This window comes from Teleopsis dalmanni, chromosome 2 (genome assembly GCF_002237135.1).
Source record: "Teleopsis dalmanni isolate 2A chromosome 2, ASM223713v2, whole genome shotgun sequence".
NCBI lineage: Eukaryota > Metazoa > Arthropoda > Insecta > Diptera > Diopsidae > Teleopsis > Teleopsis dalmanni.
Window position 1 is genome coordinate 151,657,672 of NC_051847.1, and position 14,255 is coordinate 151,671,926.

General features: G+C 22.4%; 1 long non-coding RNA gene across 1 annotated transcript in view; it reads right to left on the reverse strand.

The window, feature by feature from the left end:
• Nucleotides 1-13,814, reverse strand: part of LOC119678441 — a 112,285-nt gene extending 98,471 nt beyond the window's left edge. Inside the window, exon 1 of the long non-coding RNA XR_005252337.1 lies at nt 13,668-13,814. This is a non-coding gene — a long non-coding RNA (uncharacterized LOC119678441). The remainder of the gene's footprint in view (nt 1-13,667) is intronic.
• Between the last annotated feature and the right edge of the window lie 441 nt (nt 13,815-14,255).

Below are 14,255 nucleotides of genomic sequence, written 5' to 3' on the forward strand. Positions count from 1 at the left end.
AATTTATTTGATTGAATATTGGCTATAAATATTTTTAACTTCTTTTAAAATAAAATTCAAAATCAAAATTATTTTTTTAAGTATTCAAATTGATTTAATTATATTAATAACATTAATTATTTAATTATAATTAAATTAACATATTTATTTAAATTAATAATATCAAAAAGATTAATAATATTTATTAAAGTTATAATCAAATTAAATAATCAATTATAATCAATTAAAGTTATATTTTATTATAAATTTATTAATCAAAAATAATGAAATTTAAAATATTAATAACCATTAAAAATAATACTTATTTAAATTTAAAAATTTGACAAAGTTTGGATTTATTCTCTTGAAAAATTATTATAATTTTTATTTTTAACTTTTCTAAAATAAAATTTCTGATATATCCTGATATATATAGTTTTTTTTAAACATTCAAAAATAAGCAAATTTTTTTACAATTGAATTGATATCATATTTAATATTTTTCTTTAAGTATTTAAATTTATTGTAATATTTAACAAGTACTGTTTATTATATTCAAGTTTAAAATATTATTTTTATTGTTATTAGTAGATAAAATTATCCATTATTTTTTTATTAGTCTTTTATTTTCAGATAATTCAGTTCAAAGTTAAATATTTTAATATCTAATTAATAATTTTGTATTGATTATGGTTATATTATTTCCACAATAGTAAGTTTACACAATAATTAGTATTATTATTAAATTATTAATATTTTTTGACTATTACTATTTAAACATTTTTACAATTTGTTTAGAATTGCTTCTGGTTTTTCTATAATTCTTTATTATTTAAACACCAAAACTTTTGAAATTTCTTTGTTTTTTTAATATATTCTTTTATTTATTGTTGGAGAACAGAAAATTTTTTGTTTGTATTTAATTTAATATTTTTATGTTGAAATTGAAATTGTCACATTTTAACATATTATTTCACTTAATAAATTTAAATTTTTTATTTTTTTTAATATGTGTTTATTAATTTAATATCATACAGTTTGATATATTGAATATTTTCAAATTTTTTATTAATTTATAATGTTTAATATTTTTATAATTATTTTGTTTGATATATTTATTATTTAATATTTTCAATATTTTTTTGTTTTGATTTAATATTATTAAATATTTTTATTTAATTAATTCTTTTATATTATTATTCTTTAATTATTTTATTCATTTTATATATTTTTATTGTTTAATATCTTTTCTTTTATTGTTTATATTAACTTTTATATTTTTATTATTTAATATTTTTGATGTATTGTTTTTGTTGATTTAATAATACTAAATGATTTTCATTTAATTATCTTTTTTAAATATTATTGTTTAGTATTCATAATTAATTAATTAAAGCGAATTAAATTAAATAAAAGTATTTTATTTTTTTTTGTTGGTTTAAAATATTTAATTGTTGTTATTAAAAAGGCGATAAAATTTATTTAACTTCAAAATTTGAATTTATTTTTAATATCAGTTAAGGAGAAAAAAAATAGTGCTTGCAACGAGCGCTTACGTTCGCTTGACCTAAGACGAATGTCTCACAAGATGAGTCAAGCAAGTGCTTTTATATTATAATTTCACAAAAAATAATTATGATATCACGTCGTCAAAGGAGTTCGTCGTAGTACTAAACTAAACGAAAACGTTAGCCACTAAGACCAACTATGGACACGGGTGCAGCGGCAGAGACGTTACGACGTTTACGTTTACGTTTGGTGTCGTAAGGAGCAGCATAAAGTGCTCGGCAAACTAAATACGATTTCGACTCATAACAAATTCTATATTTTCTATATTCTATATAATATAATATTCTATATTATATAAATATATATGTATGTGTGTGGCGACTGCACTCGTTAGTTGGCAGCTTCTTCGATACGAAGGCAAGATTTCGTATTTCGTACGCAAGCACGAAGAAGTCGAGCAAGCAAAACTAAAGGAAACTGTAGCAGAAATTGTTGTTGCTGCGAAGAGGCAAAAGTAGCAGTCAAGTAAGTACGCCCTCTACAGTCAGCCCGCAGCCAAGTACATTATAATATATTTTTAATGCTTTCTATATAATACTTGTATAAATTTAAATGTGCATGTATTATGTGCAGCGCAGCGCAGCGCATCATAGCGCAAAGCTAACTAAATTTCTCAAGCAACAAAACTAAAAAAAGCAGCGAAGGTAGTAGTAAAAGAAGAATAACAGCATTCGGCATTTGGCAAAAGCAGCAAGCAGCGCAGTCGTGCACTCTAAAATTACCGCTAACAAGTATTCGGCAATCTTCGTGCTATTTAACGCTGTTGTTGGTGGCTGTGTTAAAAGCGCAGTAATGTTTTCTTTGAGAAATGAGCTTCTATATATGCAGCTAAAGGCAAACTAAACAAAAGTGCTTCGTCGTTTTATACGACGACGACGACGACGATGACGACGTTGTTCTTTTTGCTGTTGGCGCTGTAAGCATAACACATATACTCGTGTAAATTAAGAAAATATGAAGGGGAGACATAACTGAGATGACGTTAAGGGCAAATTTACAGCTTAAAAGAAAAGCCAAAATTGACGGCGATGCCAACGTTATCTCCTAAGAGCGAATTTTAACGCGCAAGCAAAATACTAACACTCACACACACACACACACACAGTACGATATAGTGTGCTTATGTATAAAATTAGTGTGAAGTATTTAAGCATTTTGTTGTGGCATTTTGTTGTTACAAAAACAACTGATAACATGACTCGCAGGTATAGGTAAACGGTGCTCTGTAGGCTAACTGTGATGCATAATGCGGAGATTTGATAAGCAAGCCACAGCCAACAGCATTGCTTTAATAATTATTTTACAATGTATCTTGCAAAATGCATTAAAAAACTTTGCATTCTTTAGTGCGATTTGTTTTGTTGTTGCTTTTTGTGTTATAATTTTGCGCCATTCGCGTAAATCTTGTGAAAACCAAAGATGTAACAAATTTTTTTTATTATTAAAAAATTATAATCAATTTGTTTATAAAATTTAATTTTTAATTTAAAAATTTTTTATTTAATTTATTTTAATAAAATACTTTGATGCCTTTTATAAACGTACCACGTCTGTTGTAACGCTTAGAAGGTTAGTTAAATGTTTATTAAAATTTTGTAAATTATTTTTAACCGCTTTACATTATTATTTATTTATTTAATTTTTAAGTACATTTGTAATAATTAAAATTTTATAGAATTCAATATATTTTGTTAAATTTTTTTTTTTCGTAATATATGCTTTTATTATTTTGTAAAAATTTCAATCAGTTCTTCGAAAACGTACATTTTTTATTAAGATTTTCATTAATATTTTAATATATTTTAAAAATTAAAATATTTTATTTTTTCGTTGCAACACACACACTACAGCGTGAGAGACTAGAAACGAACTGATTTTGTTTTGGCTTACAAAGCTTAGCTTCACTGTAAGAAGCAACATTTTACAGCATCTTCAACGTTAAATGTGCAAAAATAATCAAATGACGCACACACTTGCATTTATTTTAATACACACGCAATCCTAGAAGTATGCTACACAATTTCTTCGAGTAGAAATTTTTTGCTTTTGCTTGGTTTTTTGTTGTTTTGTTTGAGAAAATTTTATTTTGCTTAAAAATAATATCTCCACTTTTTCTATATGCGCGCATTTAAAATATATATAAAATATATTATTCATATACAAACACACAATTATATATATATAGACGTATAATTTAGAAAATGCTTACAAGTATGCGCATTACTGGCCATACAGGCGCGCTACTCAACACATGCAACCCTTACTAATACACCACACAGAAGAAATGATTTTGTGTCTAACAGGAGTAAGTAAGATAAACTTACATTCACATATATATATATATATATATATATATATAAATATACATATATAAATATTATAATGTTGTATTACGACGACGACGACGACATTGCGCCGTTAGTTGAGTACGTTTAGCAAAGAAAAAGATGCTGTGCTACCCCACAAAAAAAGGAAACCTAAGAAAAAGCCAACACAAAACAACAACACACCACGACCGTACTCGTACGTAGCTTAAGGTGAACTAGAAGAAGCAGGCAAGCATACATTTCTATGCTGTTGCTAACATTGCCAACATTTAAGGTGGTAGTCTACTAGCCAAACACACAACACACAAACACACGAACACAAAAACACGAAAGCAATAAGCAGTAAGCACAACGAAATCTGAGCAAGGCAAGCAAGCACAAAAACAAGGAGGCAGACAAGCAGCCAAGCAGCCAAGCAGGCAAGCAAACAGACAGACAGACACTCTATAAGGCAGTAGCCGCACGCTATGTTGTTGTTGCTGGCATTTGTGGGAGAAAAGTCTTTGTGCTCTCCTTCTAAGCAAGCAAAACTGTTTGACTCAAATGCTATCAACTCATTTTGCATGTGTATGCAGCAGCAATGGGCGTGTGGGTGGCGAGGGTGATTGCTTATTTGTTGTATTTTGTCTAAGGCTGACTGTGCGTTTGCTGCTTGTGCAGCGTATAAGACACAAAGAGTAATGTTTGCAAGACGATAGACGATTTTAATTTCGTTTTCGCTCTGTCTCCAGTTTATTATCTACGAAATTTTCTCTAATTTCTCCAACACTATTAAAATAAACTCAAGTCATTTCCTATAAGCATTAAGGAGAGTTTTAGTTTGGTTATTAGGCAATGGTGTGTGATGTGTAAGTGTATATATATAGAGAAATGTTTGTGAGCAGTGTTGTCTGAAGGAGAAATAATTAAAATATATTTTTGTATTATCTTATTACACTTCTCACTCAACAAACTTATCATCATGCTTACTTATTTAAAATATATATAATTTTATATATATATATATGTATATTTGGAAATGCTTGTCGATTTGTCTTTATATTTTATTGTTGTTGTTGTTGTTTTCGGTAAGTTTTTGCAGTGTTCTTTTCTTGCATATTTTGTTTTTGTAAAATTGATATCAAAATAATGTTTAATTGCACCAACGTTCTCAATTTTGTACAACCTAATTTAACTATTTATTTTGCATTTAATATATTTATTATATGTATATCTCTTTTTTGTATATATAATTTAAAATTTATATTTTGTTTTGCTTGTTTTGTTTGTTTGTTTGTTTGTTTGTTTCATTAAAAATTTTTTTATATCAAAACACTAATTTTTTAACCGGTAAATGTATATTAAAACAAAAACGAAATTTAAAAATCCGAAAATAAAAATTTGTACGACAACGTTGATGTTAAGGTTTGTACTAAATCCAAAAAATCATTTAGCCTAACAGCGCAGCGCATAGGCCGCGAAAAAAATTGAAAAAATGCACGAAAAAATGTTTTTAAATCACCCAACACGGCAACGCATAAGCGGGGGGAGCACAAGCATCAAAAAAGAAAAAATAACTCGCCGCGTTTTAAGCGCCCAACAAACAACATACAACATACAAAAAAGCAACAAAAAACAACAAAAACAACAACAGCACAAAAATCAAGCAAACAAAAACAAAATTCAAAATCGTTACCCCACTGCCTAAAAAAGGATATACAAATTTCTTCCTTTTTTGCTGCTGCTATTGCTGCAATTGTTTTTACTGTTTTTATTGCTTTTATTGTAGTTGCTTTTGCTTTATTTCATTTTGCTACGCAGCTGAACAAAAAAAAAACAATGTAGCCAACATATACGCACATAAATGCTGCAAAACATAGACAAACTCCTGCGCTCTCCGTTTGCTGCACATTTGTGCGCATTTTCAAATACACACACACTCACGTACAACAGCAGCAGGCTTACATGTAGGCATAGCGCTATGCTGTTATATACGCCACCCCAGCAGCAGCGCAGCAGTGGGCAGAGAAAAACAAGTAAACATTGCTTAGGCTGTTAGCAGTTTGCTGGCATGAGTAGTGCTGGTTTTAGGCATAAAATTTTTGCGGGTGGTGTTAGACGCCTGCTTTTATGTACAATATAGTACATTGTGCAGCAGTGTTAGTAAATGCGTGCGAATTTGAAGGTGTATAAGGAGTTATGTAGAGTATTGACTATTTTGTGTGTTGCCTACTGTTGTGCTGTATGGGGTATGTTAATGTTATATACGTGTGGACTGAAGATACTTGCTTTGAAATTTCTAATGGAGAAGTTTAAAAAATAAAAATAAAATTCAATTGTTTAAAAAAAAAAATAAAAAAAATTGGATACAATAAATATAATATACAATTACAAATACATTATAATATATTTGTAAGAGTTATAAACTAAAGGTGAAAAGTCTTGACAGTTACTCCTAAAAATTACTGTGTGCTCATCGTAAAAAATAAAGGAATAAAGAAAAAAACTGCACCTATACGAACACATGATTTTTTAATACACTGTATCGCTCCTTGAGAGGAGCACTTCCAAGCAACTAAGCACTTCTTCTACTCATCAACAAATTTATCTATTTTTTATGTGTTAGTTTCACTATTTTTTGTTGAGCAACTGGAGAAACTCGTGAGGGTTGACGTCTATTTTTTATTTTTTTTTGGGTTCTTTTAAATTTTCTCATTTAATTTTTTTACAATACTTTCGTCTATTGTTGCTTTTATAATTTTGTAAATATTTTGGCAGTTAATACCACGTGCTGGGCATACAATGGAGTAATTCTAACAAGTGTCTACGTCTCCATAAGTAAGGAAAAGGAGTGAAGACATTTGCGGAAATTACAAATAACGGTTCAAAATATTTGCAATCATTTAATAAATATATCATTATTAAAAATGATTAAAAAAATATGAAAACCTTAAAAAAAGAAAATTCTAAAGAAAACTTGAAAATATTTATTTCAAAAAAATGTTAGGTTTAAACGAAAAAAACTTTTTGACAGTTTAAGTATTAATAAACACAAACAAATATATATATATAAACGCAATTTAATACAAAGGAGTACATATACATATATAAATATATATTATATACAATATAGTAAAATATAATGTTCAAAGTGTCTAAATTAAATATCAACATATCAATTAATATTGCATAATAAATAAGTAATAAATAATAATAAATAAATATTTGAAAATTTTTTATTTTTTAATAAAAATTTTGTTTTTATATTAATTATATTTTAAAAAATTTATAAATGATAACATTTAATTGAAGTTAATAAATTATTTCTCATGAATAAAAAGTAGTTTTAATTTTGAAAAAAATTATAATATCGGACTTATGTCTATATTATGACTATTCACAGTTCAATTGCATTGAGACATTTTGGAATTGGACACTTCAAAAAAAAAAAAAAATCATGAAAGCTATTTAGTTCAGTCGTACATTTAATTAAGCCATACATTGCAAAGTCCCCAAATTCTATATTAATGACCTTAATATATTGGATTCATATTAAACACAAACTAAACCTCTTCATTGCATTCGACAACGTAGTTAGTGCTTAACTTAACTGTACACATAATAAAAATACTTAAACGAAAAGCAACAGTACCAAAAACCGAGAAAAGCAATTAAATAGGAACTTTTATAGAAAACCTCTCTACAGTACCAAAAACCCAGAAAAGCAATTGAATATCAACTTTTATAGAAAACCTCTGTATAATAAACATTTTTGATTAAATGTAACTTAAATTACATTAAACGTACTAATAAAAAAGAAAGTCAAGTCATTGACCATAAAATTAATAATAATTTAACAAATAAATATGTATCTTAATTTTAAGCTAAAGAAAATCTAAAACTAACAAAATATCATTTCAAATAGATTATCAAAATGCTTTTAATAATTATCCAAATAATTATTTAATTTAAAATAAAAATGTATGTTAAAACTTAAAATCCTAAAATGGAATTTATATAGTTAATAATATTATAATATTATGTTGCCAATATGTTAGTTTTATTATACATTAATTTATTTAAATTAAATCTAAGTATTAAATAATTTAATTATACTAAAAATTTCTTTATAATGCGACGGCAAATTTACACTGTTACTTCATATTTGATTTATAAAATTAAAATAAAAGTTTATTCTTTTTTATATTTGATTTATAATTAAAAATTTTTTAGTTTAATGACAAACATTTTTTTTTAATAATTTACTTATTACTTCGAATTATATTTACTCATATTTATATTTTACAAACTTTATTTTTCAAAAATTTTGTTATTGTAGTTATCTATGAAAAAATAAATTTCTCATATATTTGTTTATATGTTTTAATACGAATAAAAGTAATTTAAATGAATCATATTTATAATCTATATATACATTTATTTATAAATAAAAATCCAAACATAAAAATATTAGTTATTTATTAAAAAATTGTGGCAATAACAATTAAAAATATAAGTATTATTTGGTCTTTTTTTGTGATTAATGAGAATACATTTCTAATTAGTATAAAAAAGTTATAACAATAAATTATAGTTTATTAATTAAAAGATGTTCAGGTATAAAAAAATGTTGCTCTGATTATAGAAATAAAAATTATCATTGTCATAAAAATTAATATAAAAAATTATAAGTATTTTATAATGCAAAGTTTTTATTATATTCTATATATATTTATAATACGAATTATTATTTTTACTTATAGTCATTTTTTTAAAAATTTATTTTCTTTATAGATATTTTAGATATTTTTATAAACATTTTTATTTCGTTTATTTTATTCATGATTATTAATTATTAAGTTCTGGAGTTAATATGTAAGTTAATTATTTATCGCAAATAAGTCATGACAATAAAAATTATACTGTTATAACAGTATTGTATTTATGTATATATTAATTCTAATCATGTTTCTTATTTTTGTATTATTATTATTACATTTAAGTTCAATAAATCAATAACAAAATTATAAACATTTTTCAATACGTGATATTTTTGTATCTTTAGTTATTTAACTTATTAAATCATTTTATAATTTTCATAAATTTTCATAAATAGTATTTATATTATATATGATTAAAAGTATTTAAATCTTTATAATATTTTTAGATGCTGTTATTTTGTCAGCGTGTATATAAATTTTTTATTTATATATCTGTTTTTAATAATATAATTTTTAAAAATTTATTAGATATTTATATTTAATTGAATTATAATTACTTTATATGAGTTATTGGTGCTATAAAAACTTAATTTTAAAAATATTTATTTGATACATTGAAAATAATTAAAATTATAGTATTATTTTTATTATTTCATTTTAATAATTAAAACTTATTATTCTTTCAATTAACCATATTAATAATTAAATAATTAAATTTATATGAAAATAATGAGAAAACTACGTCATGTGAACACATTTTATCATTTTGTATAAATTTTAATATTTTATATATTTTAAAAAATTAAAAAATATTAAATACAAAAATGTAGTAAAAATAATAAAGTTGTAGTTTTTCTTTATAAAAGTAATAATTAGTTTATTTTTTAGTGGCTACTAAATCAATTTTTAAATATTTTTAAATAGTACAAATTTATAATTTTTTTATATATTGTTTTATTTTTGAAAATAAAAATTATTATTTAATAATTATAAACATTAATTTAATTTATTATTTAATACCAATTAAATTTTTTAAATTTATTCAATAATTTTATTTCATAAGAAATAAATTGCTTTTAATTTAGTATAGCTTCAGGCTGTTTAAAAAAATTGAATTTGAATTTCATTTACTTATATGTAAAAAGAATAAACTTGTTCAATTCGAAATCATTAATAATTAATACATTTCCGAAATTGCCGATGTCATATCAATAATAAATTAAGTTAATTTTTAATTAAACAATTGATATATAATTATTTTTTATTTATATTTAGAGTTTGACATGAATATATAAACGAAAGAGTTTTAAGCAATAAAAAGCAACATTAAAAACAAATCTTCTATATTGTCTTTAAAAGAAAAAGATAATGAAAATCTAGTATATCTAGTATATATCTAGTATATATTTAGTATATCTTCAGGCTGTTTAAACAATTGAATTTGAATTTCATTTACTTATATGTAAAAAGAATAAACTTGTTCAATTCGAAATCATTAATAATTATTACATTTCCGAAATTGCCGATGTCATATCAATAATAAATTAAGTTAATTTTTAATTAAACAATTGATATATAATTATTTTTTATTTATATTTAGAGTTTGACATGAATATATAAACGAAAGAATTTTAAGCAACAAAAAGCAACGTTAAAAACAAATCTTCTATATTGTCTTTAAAAGAAAAAGATAATGAAAATCTAGTAAATTTAAAAAAAAATTGATCTGTGTAAATAGTTTACTAATTATTTTTTAATTCAATATATTATAATTATTGCTGTTTTTAATATAATTTTAGTTAATTTTTATTTCTAATAATAATTATAATTTAATTAAAATATAAAAATATTATACATGTAACATTTTATTATAGATTCTTGAATCCTGTCTAATCACTATAAGAATTTGAATATAAAAATTCATTTTATTAACTTATTAGACTGTATTCTTTAAAGTATATACATGAGTATATTACAGTTATTGATAAAGACTGATAAAGATGTTTTGATATTAATTATTTAGAAAATATATTATATAATTAACAAACGGTGTTAATAATTAAAACTATATTTATAAGAATATATATATAAGAATGAATAAAAATTGTGCGAAATACTATAAAAATAATGAAATTATTGAATTCAATAAAATAATTGTCTGTTGTTTTTATGTCATAAAATAAGAATGAAAGAACTAATGGATTTTTTTTTATATTTCTTTTTATCTTTTTATCTAAAATTCAATTGAAATAATTATTCAATTAAGAATTTTTACTTCATAATTTTTAAAGATAATAAAAATATTACACTAAATATATCAAAAAAATATCGTCACATTAAAAAAAAGTGATTTGTATATAATTTTTGGTAAACAATATATCAATAGTAAAATATTTGTAATCTTTTTAAAAATAATTAATTTTATTTTCATATTTAAACGATAATTTTAATGAATTGGGTTGGTTTGAAAAATATATTTAAAAATGAACAAAATATTTTATACTTTATTAATAAAATTAAATGAATTTATAATTTTAAACTATAATTAATACATGATTCATAATAGAAATATAAAGAAATTTTACTCTTGATTTGTATTATAAGGTTTTTATATTCAAACAGATTTTATAATAAGTGCTCTTTAGTTTAAAAATAATGAAAATCTTGTTTTTTACTGGATAAATTATTATTTGGAGATAAGTTTCGATAAGTTGTAAATATGGTTAATATTCAATTTATTAATATGACAAATTTAATAATAAAATCTAATAAAGAAGTTTAATAAATTTGTAAATAAATACTTTATAGTATAATTTATTTTAATGAATACGTAGATAAGTATTTTAAATAAGATAAAAGTACGAACATTTTAATTTTTAAATAATTTTTAACACACTTCTTGTATATATTATTTATTATATAATAAATATAAGAATATAAAATAATATAACTTATTTCTTTTATTTCATTTTATTAATAAATAATAGAGGATGAAGAAAATTAATTGTTTGTTTTATTATAAACTAAAAATTTAAGACAATTGTAAAATATTTTATAGAAAATAATTGAAATAAAATTAAATAGAATTCAAATTATAAAGAATTTTGATTTCTTTAGTTAAGTATTCTTTATTAATAATGTAATATATGTATATTTTATAATATATTCGAGTATTTGAATATTAGTATGCGTTTCACATATATTAATTTTATGAAATTATAACAATTTTTGAAATTTTTAGACGACAAAAAAAAACTGCATACATTAAGGATATGTTTTCAATATAAGTATTTAAATAAATTTATATTTTAATTTGAAAAGTCTTAACAACACAAATGAAGTATATAAAATATTTTATAAATTTTTTAAACAATATCTCAAATCAAATTATAATTGTTTTGATTTTAATATTTTATAGAAACTCAATACATATTATTTATTCTTATTTAATTTATATATAAAAATACACATAAAATCAAATAGTTTAATCTACAAATTATGACCACATTTACAAAAAATTAACAATGAATTATTAATACTTACAAAATAAAAAATATGAGACGGAAATATGGAAATATTTACATAGAAATATAAATTAAGTTTTTATAAATTAATAAAAAACAAAAATAAAAAATTGATCAATTAATGGAATTAAATAAACACAGAAATTAAGAATTTAAAAATTCTAATTTCCAGATAAATAAGATAAAACACTCATTGTACTATTATATAGAAACTAATTAGAAGTTTTTTATATATATCTAGGTTTGCATTATATTTGCTTTATATTGTGTAAATGTTACTCATACGCAGCGTAACACATATTAATATTAATCACGACAAAACTATCACTTTGATGAATGAAAATAAATTGAATTTTAAATTAACTTCAGCAAGTCTTACATAGAACTTTTTCAGTTTAATACTCAGTGATGACAACTATTTTATACTGTACTTATAAGATATTACATAAATAACATTAAACTATATGAATAAAATTTTATAATTCCCAGAAAAAAAAAGTTTTGCTTTTATAAATAAAAATTAAAAGAAGTGCAATAATTAATACTTAATAATAAAATATCGGTTAATAATATATCTTAATAATATATTACGTTAATATATCTTAATAAAATACATATAATATTTTAATATATGATAAATGTGTTTAATAATTTCTTTAACTTATATTTGTTAATAGTTTTTGGACTAAAAATATAAATTATTTTTAGACCCTAATAATTTTGACGATTAAACAAAAAATTGATTATTGTTAGAGATATACTTTAAGTATTCGCAGACAATTAGAATCATAAATAAATACTTTGATTTGGAGAAATTAGTCTTAAGCTTTAGTTCTACGATTTAAAATGCTATAGTAAAAATAGACCTCTTTGAATTTATTATTGGATCTTAATTTTGGCTACGGTGAAAATAAATATTTTTTGATAGTAGAACGACAAAAAATAGCTGAAAGTTATTTAATGACCTGCCACACAAACTAACCAAACAACTAAAACTATGTATAAGGATGATTAGTGTCTTATCCACGTCAGAGTTTAGAAAATCCTCAATTGGAGGCATTTTTTCTAAAACGTTTAATAAGTTATGTTCATTTAGACTCAGTTGGGAACACAAAAAATCTATTACATCTGCGAAGAGATAAGGAAGTGAAACTGTGTGTGTTTTGTAATTATTATTTTTATATTTTAATTTAATTTTTTTTTTACATTTTGTTATTGTTATTATTTTATTTAGTAATATAACATATTAAAAAACTACGTTTTATATTAGAGAAAGATGTAAATTTTTGCGTATAGTTAAGAAAATAAAATTGGTTGGTTGCGGTTACGTATAGATCTGACCTATGCTAGTCTCTAGCCATACCAATTGAGGGTCTCTAAAACTAACTATGCTTATAAGAAAATTGTTAACAAATGTAAGTTGAGAAAAAATGTTATAATTTGAAATTGCATCAAAATAAATAAGCAATTTTAACAAATTTTGAGATGTTTTGAAAAATATTTATTACATTATATGAAAAAATATTGAATATTATATAGAAAATTAAGGAATATTGAAAAGCACCTACAGGACAGTTTACAGATGTTATTTATCCATAGTTTTATTTATTTTTGATATTGAGTACGTCGTTTTATAGCTTTTACGGAACTCACACAATGATATTAATGATATTAATGAATTAATTGAAAATATAGATTTTATCATTGTCGTCGTCGCCGCGTTCACATAACAAAATTGTTAATATTTTTTTTTTTTGTACTAAACTAAAAACTTAAATAATTACACACTCAAGTCATTAAATCATTTATTAATAAATTTAGTTTATTATCAATTTTTATTTTAAAAACTTTTTGATAGTTTTATAGTATTTTAATATAGAAAACGTATACGTAAGACATAACGTCACAAATTTACCAGAACGACACTAATAAACACTTAGGATTTTTTTAAAGTATACCTCCGTTTATTTTACATATAAAGAAGACTTATATGTATGCATATATATATTTTTTTTTTTGATTTAATTTAATTTATAATTTTGAGAAAAATTTTTATTTTTTTTTTAGTTTTAGTTTTAGAAAATTCTTAAAACACAAAAATTTTGAAATTTGAAAAAGTTTCAACGACGGCGACGACGACGACGACGACGTTAGAA